Source organism: Corylus avellana, chromosome ca8, assembly GCF_901000735.1.
Source record: "Corylus avellana chromosome ca8, CavTom2PMs-1.0".
Taxonomy (NCBI): Eukaryota; Viridiplantae; Streptophyta; class Magnoliopsida; order Fagales; family Betulaceae; genus Corylus; species Corylus avellana.
Genome location: NC_081548.1, coordinates 495,457 through 504,496, shown reverse-complemented (window position 1 = coordinate 504,496; position 9,040 = coordinate 495,457).

Genomic DNA, 9,040 nt, shown 5'->3' with positions numbered 1-9,040 from the left:
AGCATATTGGTGTGATTCTCTTTGGCCTGACTTTAGTTCGTTAGAGAATAGACGAGTAATTAAAGAATGGCAGTTGCAAACAAAATTACAGTAAGATGACTTCTTAGAACAAAAAATGAGTGTCCCTAATACATATAGTTCTCACACTTCTCAGCAGGATATTAGCAAGAAAATTAAAAGTTCATGGCCGGCCAACACTCTACAATCAAACTGTTAGGTAGACCAGTATGCATGTGTTGAAGCCTTAAGTCAAGACATTTTATCAAACACTTTACCGGCCAGTGGCGGAGCCACATTATAACCAGCAATAGCCGTGGCCCCCAAATTCATTTTTCTGGGCTTTTTTTTTTTTTTTTTTTTTAAGTTTTGTTTGTTTTTAGTGGCACGGTACACCGTCCAACTTCTCTAGTTTTTTTAATAACATAATTTTTTCTTTTATTGAATTTTGACTTCCACGATAAAATAAATAAATAAAATTAAAAATTAAAAAAAGAAAAAAGAAAAATGAATTTGCAACTTTAGATTGATTTTTTTCTTTTTTAATACTATGAATAGGTCTTCACTTCTTCTATTTGTTGTATTATAAGATAATTTTTAAATTATTGTTGTTTCTTCAAATTTTTTTGCTTTAAAATTATTTTGAGTTACTAATGTGTTGCATCATAAATTAAATTAGCTAATTTGGCCGTTTTGAATATGTTCTTGATTAAAAAAAAAAATGGAAAATTTAAATAAGGTTGGAGGTCTAATTGTTGTCTGTACATACTAAGGTTGCCCGTTAATTTTTAGGGATAAATGAAAAATCAATCCATGTGATTGGTCTAAATTACAAATCGCTCTCTGTGGTATCAAAATAAATTTAAAGGTGTATGCTAAGACAAATTCTGTTAAAACATTTAACGGATTCCGTTAAGTGACACATCAACGCCAATAAAATGAAAACACATGTCACTCTTAATAAAAAAAATATAAAAATATAAACTTAAAACAAAAAAGTAAAAAAATTATTATTCTTTTTAAAAGAAAAAAGTACAAAGAACAAAGAAAAAACAAATCATTACCCAAAAAAGATTTAACCAAACACATTTACATAACAGCGCAAACAAGAGAAAATATCACCTTGAAGTCCTGGGCAATTTCATGAACAAGCCTCAGGAAGGGAAGCTTTCTATTCAGGAGCTCGGTACTCTTCTGATACTTACGGATTTCACTACATAACATTGAACGAAAATCACTTGTTAGATTAGACAAAAGCAATCTCATACCCATAACGCAAATTCACTAAATAGGATCAAAGAAGGGGAAAACCAACTCACAAAAGAGCAACAGTACCAGGGCAGTAGCAATGGGGGTTCTTGACACCACCGGTGGTGGGAGCAGACCTACGGGTAGCACTTTTTTTTTTTTTTTTTAAAAAAAAAAAAGAATTAATTAATTGTTTTGTTTTAGTTTTATATATTTATATTTTTGATATGTTTATATATTTTTTTTTATTAAGAGTGACACATATCATCATTCTATTGGCGTTGACATGTAACTTAACAGAATCCGTTAATGTTTTAACAGAATTTGACTCTAAGGGCTAAATTGTTTTTTTTAGTATACCCTAAGAACCTTTAAGTTTATTTTGATACCACATGGAGTAATATATAATTTAGGCCAACCATAAGAATTGATATTGCATTTATCCCTAATTTTTATTTCAAATTATGTTACCATATTTTTTGTTGGGCCCCTCCAATAATATTAATTATTTGGCTCCACCACCACTGCACTTCACCGTCACAAATGTTCCTCCACCCATACAAAACATCCTACTTCCACCCACATTCGGCCCTCCCTTCTTCTAGCCCATAGTTGGTGTAATTTCTGACTTTGAGGTAAAGTTGAAAACCCAGCCCTTCTCTTCGTTGGCCCATATTGGCACTCTCTCTTTTTCATTTCTTGGCATTTGAGAAAAGTTTAAAACTCAGGCCTTTCCCTTCTTTGACCTATAGTTGGCCATCTCTTCTCACCAACAAAAAAAAAAAATCTCTCTTCTTAGCCCATAGTTGATCCTCTCTCTTCTTCCTTTTTAGGTGTAAAGTTTAAAACCCGGACCTTTCTCTTCTTTAGCCCATTGCAGGCGACACTACAACAACAACAACAACAACAACAACAACAACAACAAAAAAAAGTCTCATTTTCTTTTAGGTAACAAATTGAAGGTTGCTCCGCCTCCATTGTTTACAGGGGAGTGTTAAAGTGCATTCAGTCAAGCCCACAACAGCACACCTAAACCCTTGCTTGAATTGCTAGCAATTTAGACCGACAATGTGAGAGAGGCCACACCCACTCTCCAAATAAATTTAATTTGAGTTATTTGGCCTTCTATATATTCGAACAAATTGATTCTATATGCTCTTACTTTACTTGTCCAAACCACTAGAAATTCGAGTAAGTAATTGTAGTCCCTCCAAGGCGGCCTTATCAAATCTTTGTTGGTAAGTGTTTAAATTTACTGACGTGCCCTTCACTGCATTGTTTAAGTTTTAACTTTTCATATTTGTCCAAAAATATAAAAAGAAAGAAAGAAAGAAAAGCATATATATAATATATTAGACTTAGCCAAGGCCCAAGATCAAGCCTGGGTTGTAAAAGGGGCCCGAAGGCTAAAAGTTGTTCTAACTTAGTAAATAATTTTGGCCCAATAATTTACAGCAGGGAAAACCCTTTCCATCTATGTTGTGAATAGTACTGATCGATATCGGAAAACTTTACCAAATAGAAGTAGGTTTATGAGGCTAAAACGCTTTTTAGAAATTCTATTTAAGGTGGAAGTAGCATTAGAAGTGGGAAGAAGAGATTTGATGTGTGATGATTTATGTTTTGTGTTTTGCTTCTCCAATGGGATTAGGATTTCAATTTTCAAATTACAGAATTTACGTCGTTTTTATATATCAAAACGCTCGAAAAATACCTCATCTTAAAAAGGTGACATGTTATCAAGACAACCATAAAATAAATTTCTCCCAATTAAAAGGCTTTTTCATCACTTTTGTAAAGACGCTCACTCTCTATAAAATCAAAATACAATTTTTTGTTCAAAGCTTTTTTTAATGATGGAGCCATATCTTGACCACTAAAAAGGAATAGAGGGTGAGGACATTGCCTAATATTGATGTATGCATGATTTTACAGCTTCATATTAATAAAAAGAAACATTTGTGATCAAATTTTATCAACTTGAATATATTCATGGTTAATTAAGTTTATGACTAGAGTAGAGGGTTCTCATATATCAACTTTTTCAACAGATTGATTCTTTATAAATAGACCATGTTTAATCATGAACTATATATATATTGATATTATAGATCCAGCCAAAGAGGAATTCTTTTAAATATGAAGTAATTAATAGGCCAGCGAAAGAATAAAGACAGGTACGTACAATATTGAATATTGAAAACAACTAAAAAGGGTCAGAATGTAGTTAATTAGGATTTCTTCATTCCCATGTTTTGGCCACGTCATTGTACATGCGTTTCTCATCTATAAGATACCCCAATTGCTGATCCATATGAGATCATCAGCTTCTTGCATTTCTTGGGTAAAGCAAAACAGCACGCTAGCGTGCGTGCCACGTCAATGTAAATTTTATTTTATTTTTTAATTAAAAATTTTACACGGGCGTGGCACACACGGCGCGTGCTGTGTATCACGGCCAGCATTTCTTACTTGAGGATAGAGATGAAAGGCAAGAAACAACATACTTTTTCGATGTATTTTGTGGACTTGGATCGAGCAATTGGACCAAATTCGATCGGCACGCTTTTATGATCATCATTCTTAACTTATCTGCAGCTGTTGCAATTTAAGCCCACAGGCACGAGGTCTCTTGAAAGGGAAAAACTGGAAAAGTGGTCGTTTTGTCTATTGGTTTTTTTTTAAAAAAAAATAAATAAAAAAAAAAAAAAAAAAAAAATCTAGTGCTTTCATGGTTATTGTATTGTATTTAGTATTTTTTAGACGACGTGTCAACACCACATTGGTGGCTAGAAAAATTAAGATATTACAGCTCGTCCTAATATGTGGTAGTAGAGCCGGCTCTCCTTGGAATATTGCACACAAGAATACATACATTAAAAATAAGGTGAGAGAGAGAACGGCCGGCTAGTAGCGAGCTAGCTAGTGAGAGAATGCGTGTGACTGTGACGGAGACGAAGCTTGATACGGCCGGCGGTGAAAAAAAAAGTGGCAGAGAGGAGGGCTATGGCGCGCGGGGAGAAAGAAAGAGAGGGAGGGAAAAAGAAAGAAGAAAAAAAGAAAAAGAAGGAGAACCCAGCGATAGCTGGATTCACGCCTTCCCGAGATGTACTTCTTGACGTGTCAATACAGGACACGTCAAGAATTAATTTTCTTGACGTGTCATATGTGACATGTCAAGAATTGCAAGATAAATTTTTAAATTTTTAAATTTTAATTTATATCATTTTTTTTTCTCTTATATCATTTTTTTTCTCTTATATAACACATTATACATACAATATATACTTAAAACTAATTAGAGAATAAATAAATTAATATTTTAGATGTACAGATAATAAAATTTATTTTTTCGTGAGGGCTTAATAATCCACTCACTGAACACATATTTTGTGTTGACCGAGTTCATGTGGGGTTTGTGGGTCTTATAAAATAAATGTATTCTGTATGTCCTATTTTTTAAAAATTAATATGGCTATCATATTAATATTACTAAAATGATTTATGCATGATAATATTACTAGAATGATTTATGCTAGAATATTACTAAAATGATTTATGCATGATAATATCATATCATATCATATTAATATGGCTATCATTTCATTTCAAATTAATATTAATGAAATGTTTGATTCATATGTATGATAATATTAATTGGTATACAATATGTATATACCAATTAATTTATACTAATATGATAAAATTAATTTTTCATACCAATTAAAATTAATTTACTACCTAATTTTTTTTAATACATATTGTATAATTAATTTACTACCTAATTATAATTATAATTAATTGTAATTTTTGACGTTCCATTATGACACGTCAAAAATTTTTGAAATCCTACACGTCAATAAATTTTTTATTGACATGTTTATTTAGACACGTCAAAAATTATTGACGTGGCAAACATGAGTTACTGTTTGCCACGTCAATAAAGTCCCTATTTTTTGTAGTGATTGATTGGGGTGGTTTTATCATACAGATTTATTACCTTTTTTATTAGGATCAAGAATTAATTAATAATGCCTCATTTAACTTCTTTTCCTCCAAACATGAATGCATGAGATTTGCATATTAAATTTGTAACTTAATTACATGCCTTAAAATCTTAAAATCAGACACTATATATAATTTCAAGTAGAGGAGGTAAAGAATTACAAGCATCAAATAATTCATAATTCTCTAGTACCAAAATAATCACTCAAAAGACGTACTCCAATGGAGAAGATTTCTTTCAAGATGGCTTTCTTGTTCGTCTTGTTGGTTGCAACATGTTAGTCTCTACTTCTCTTCATGGATGTATATGCTTAATTATCATTAATTAATTATTTGACGTTTTTATTAATTTGATGTACTAATTATGACAGGTGTCCCATTCTCATGCATGGCACGAAATGTTGGAATTCGTTGCGTTAATAACCTTCAATGTAATGTTTTAAGTCAATGTCCGTTCAAAGGCTACTGCGTAAATGGGTATTGTGTGTGCGGACAAGCTAAAGGAGTCGAACAACAAGCTACGGTTGAAGTTAACCATTATGAGTAATAGTGCACTTAAAGTTATGATGGAGCCATATCTTGGCCACTAATAAGGAAATAAGGAATAGAGGGTGAGGACATTGCCTAATATTGATGTATGCATGATTTTTACAGCTTCCTATTAATAAAAAAGAAACATTTGTGATCAAATTTTATCAACTTGAATATATTCATGTTTAGGTTCATGACTAGAGTAGAGGGTTCTCATATATCAACTTTTTCAACAGATTGATTCTTTATAAATAGACCATGTTTAATCATGAACTATATGTATATTGATATTATAGATCCAGCCAAAGAGGTATTCTTTTAAATATGAAGTAATTAATAGGCCAGCGAAAGAATAAAGACAAGTACGTACAATATTGAATATTGTTTTTTTTTTTTTTTTTTAACAAACCGAAATCCATTAAAGCATAAGAAAGTTACAGGACAGACACTTAAAGCTAAAAAGCTTAGACATACAAACCCAATTTAAACAGACTACAAACTCCTTAAAGTAGATGAAGATAGAAGTCATCTGCGAATGTAGCCCGAAAAAACTCTTGCTGCAGCGCAATCTGATGGATACTACCATCGGGAGTACGAATACTCCTATCAAGCATCTAAACAGACTTTCAAAAAAGCCATGGAGATTTAGATACTACAAAATGGTTATTTTGTAGAAATTCAATCCCCCACAAAAGGTTAAAATGGTCAACTTTTCATATTTCATAAAAGATTAAAATGGTTATTTTGCAATCAATCAAAACACTGAAAGACAAAAATAAGCCTACTTAATTTAAGTATAAAGAACAAAGAGTAAGGGCAAAATGGTATTTTTAGTCTCAAACAAAAAATCTGTATGAGTGCGGTGCTTATTTATAACTTATTAGGTAAAGATCTCCTGCAATATTAAAATTAATATTATTTAATTAATATTTAAATATTAAAAAAATAAGGCTTCGTTTCAAAGTTTTGCCTAAGACCCTCAAATACATTGTGTCGGTCCTGTCTGGTATGAAATTTTTTCGAGAATTGAATTATTTGAAATTTTAACAGTAAGTAGAGGACTCTGAAACAAACAAAAAGGGCTTTCATTTAACTCAATTAGAGTTCGTATGACCTAGTTTTCATCCAGTCAAAGTTAAAGGTCAAAAAGTCACCATAAGCTAATATATCTTTAAACTTTGCAATAAAATTCACTTCTTAAAATTAAATTTCAACTTCACCGAATACTAATATTAGTCACTTATTTACTCAATTGAGTTTACATATGTCCAAAAACATATTTGTGAAGCTCAATATTACAACTAAAGTGACATTCTAAAAACGTTGTTTTCGAATTTCGGTGTTTAAATAATGATTTTGTACTAGTATGAAATTTTTTCGGAAACCGAATTCTTTGAAATTTTAAAAGTAAGTAGAGGATTTTGAGACAAACAAAATGAGCTTTTATTTGACTCAATTTGAGTTCATATGACCCAGTTTTCATCCGATCAAAGTTTAAAGGTCAAAAAGTCAACATAACATTGAAAATTGATAATAGAAAAAAACAAAGACGCCTCCATGAGAGCTTCTTCGAAATCAAAAGAAGTCTTCTCTCTCCTAGGTACGGCGGAACCTGGGTTTGGGTGGATTGGGTCCGGCGGAACTCACTGGCGTTTCGGTGGTTTGTGTCTGGCGAAACTCACCATTTTCTAAAGCCGACTGTGACGGCTTCATCACTGTAAGGGCTTTTTCGAAATCAAAAGAAGCCTTCTCTTTCCTAGGTCCGGCAAAACTCACTAGTAGAACTCTTCGGCTCACCGGCGTTTGTGTGGTTTTGGTTCGGCAAAACTCACTGGCATTTTGGTGGTTTGGGCCTGGTGAAACTCATCATTTTCTAGAGCCGACTGTGACAGCTTCATTACCGTAAGGGCTTCTTCGAAATCAAAAGAATTCTCTCTTGGTTTCGGCAAAACTCAGCATCTGTTCGATCTCTCTGAACCTTACATGGTTTGGTCGCCTCCACCTACTGAACGACGCCCACACCTTTCGCCCACCACTAGTATGTTTCTCTTTTGATTCTTTGATTTTTTTGGTTTTGCTCATCTGGATTTTGGTTGAATTTGTGCATCATTGGTTATTTGTGGGTTGTGTTTTAGTGAGGGTTATTTGTGGGTTCTCTGTTTTTGCGGTAAACTAGGGGAGGGAGTAAATGGTTGTTATTGATGAGGTTTGTATTTTAGTGAGTTAACGTAATGAAATCATTATTTAAACACCGAAATTCAAAATTCAAAAATGACGTTTTTAGAATATCACTTTATTTATAATATGGAGCTTCACAAATATGTTTTTGGACATAAGTAAACTTAATTTAGTAAATAAGTGACTAATACTATTGTTTGGTGGAGTTGAAATTTAATTCTAAGAAAAGAATTTTGTTGCAAGGTTTAAAGAAGCTTATATTGACTTTTTGACCTTTAAACTTCGACCGGATGAAAACTGGGGCATACAAAGTCAAATTGAGTAAAATAAAAGCCCATTTTGTTTGTCTCGGAATCCTCTACTTACTGTTAAAATTTCAAAGAATTCAATTTTCAAAAAAATTTCATACCAAAAAAACAAATTCATTATTTAAACACCGAAATTCAAAAACGACATTTTTAGAATATCACTTTATTTCTAATATTGAGCTTCATAAATATGTTTTTGGATACCACACATGCTGACTAATACCCCACGCTGATCAACATGTGGGAAAACCCACTCCCTATAAGGAGAAACCAAGATCCCCACCAACATGCCATATGGGAGGGTTTCCCCACTTAGTTCCTTTTCTTTTATTTATTTATTTATTATTATTATTTTTTTTGTTTTTATTTATTTACTTCTTTCTTTTCTTACAGAAATTACATGCAAGTGTGTTTATTATTTTCAATAACATTACATGTCAACATGTCCTTTATGGTCATTTTTGCAACTAATAGTTTTGTTACCAAACATCAATAACTTAAAAAAAATTTTAAATTTTTTTTTTTTTTTTAAAAAAAAAAACTTAAGACATGCAATTACCAAACATGTAAACAGCTTTTCAATAAAAGCGTTTTTCACAAAAGCTCACAAATAAAGGGCTTGTTTGGTATTGCGGTGGGAAATAGAGCTTTTGTCTGTGAGTTTTTGTCAAAAGTGTTTCTACTTAACTGCATGTCTTAAGTGTTTTTTTAAATTTATTAATGTTTGGTAACAAAACTAAGAAAATGCTTTTAGTTGTGAAAATGACAGAAAT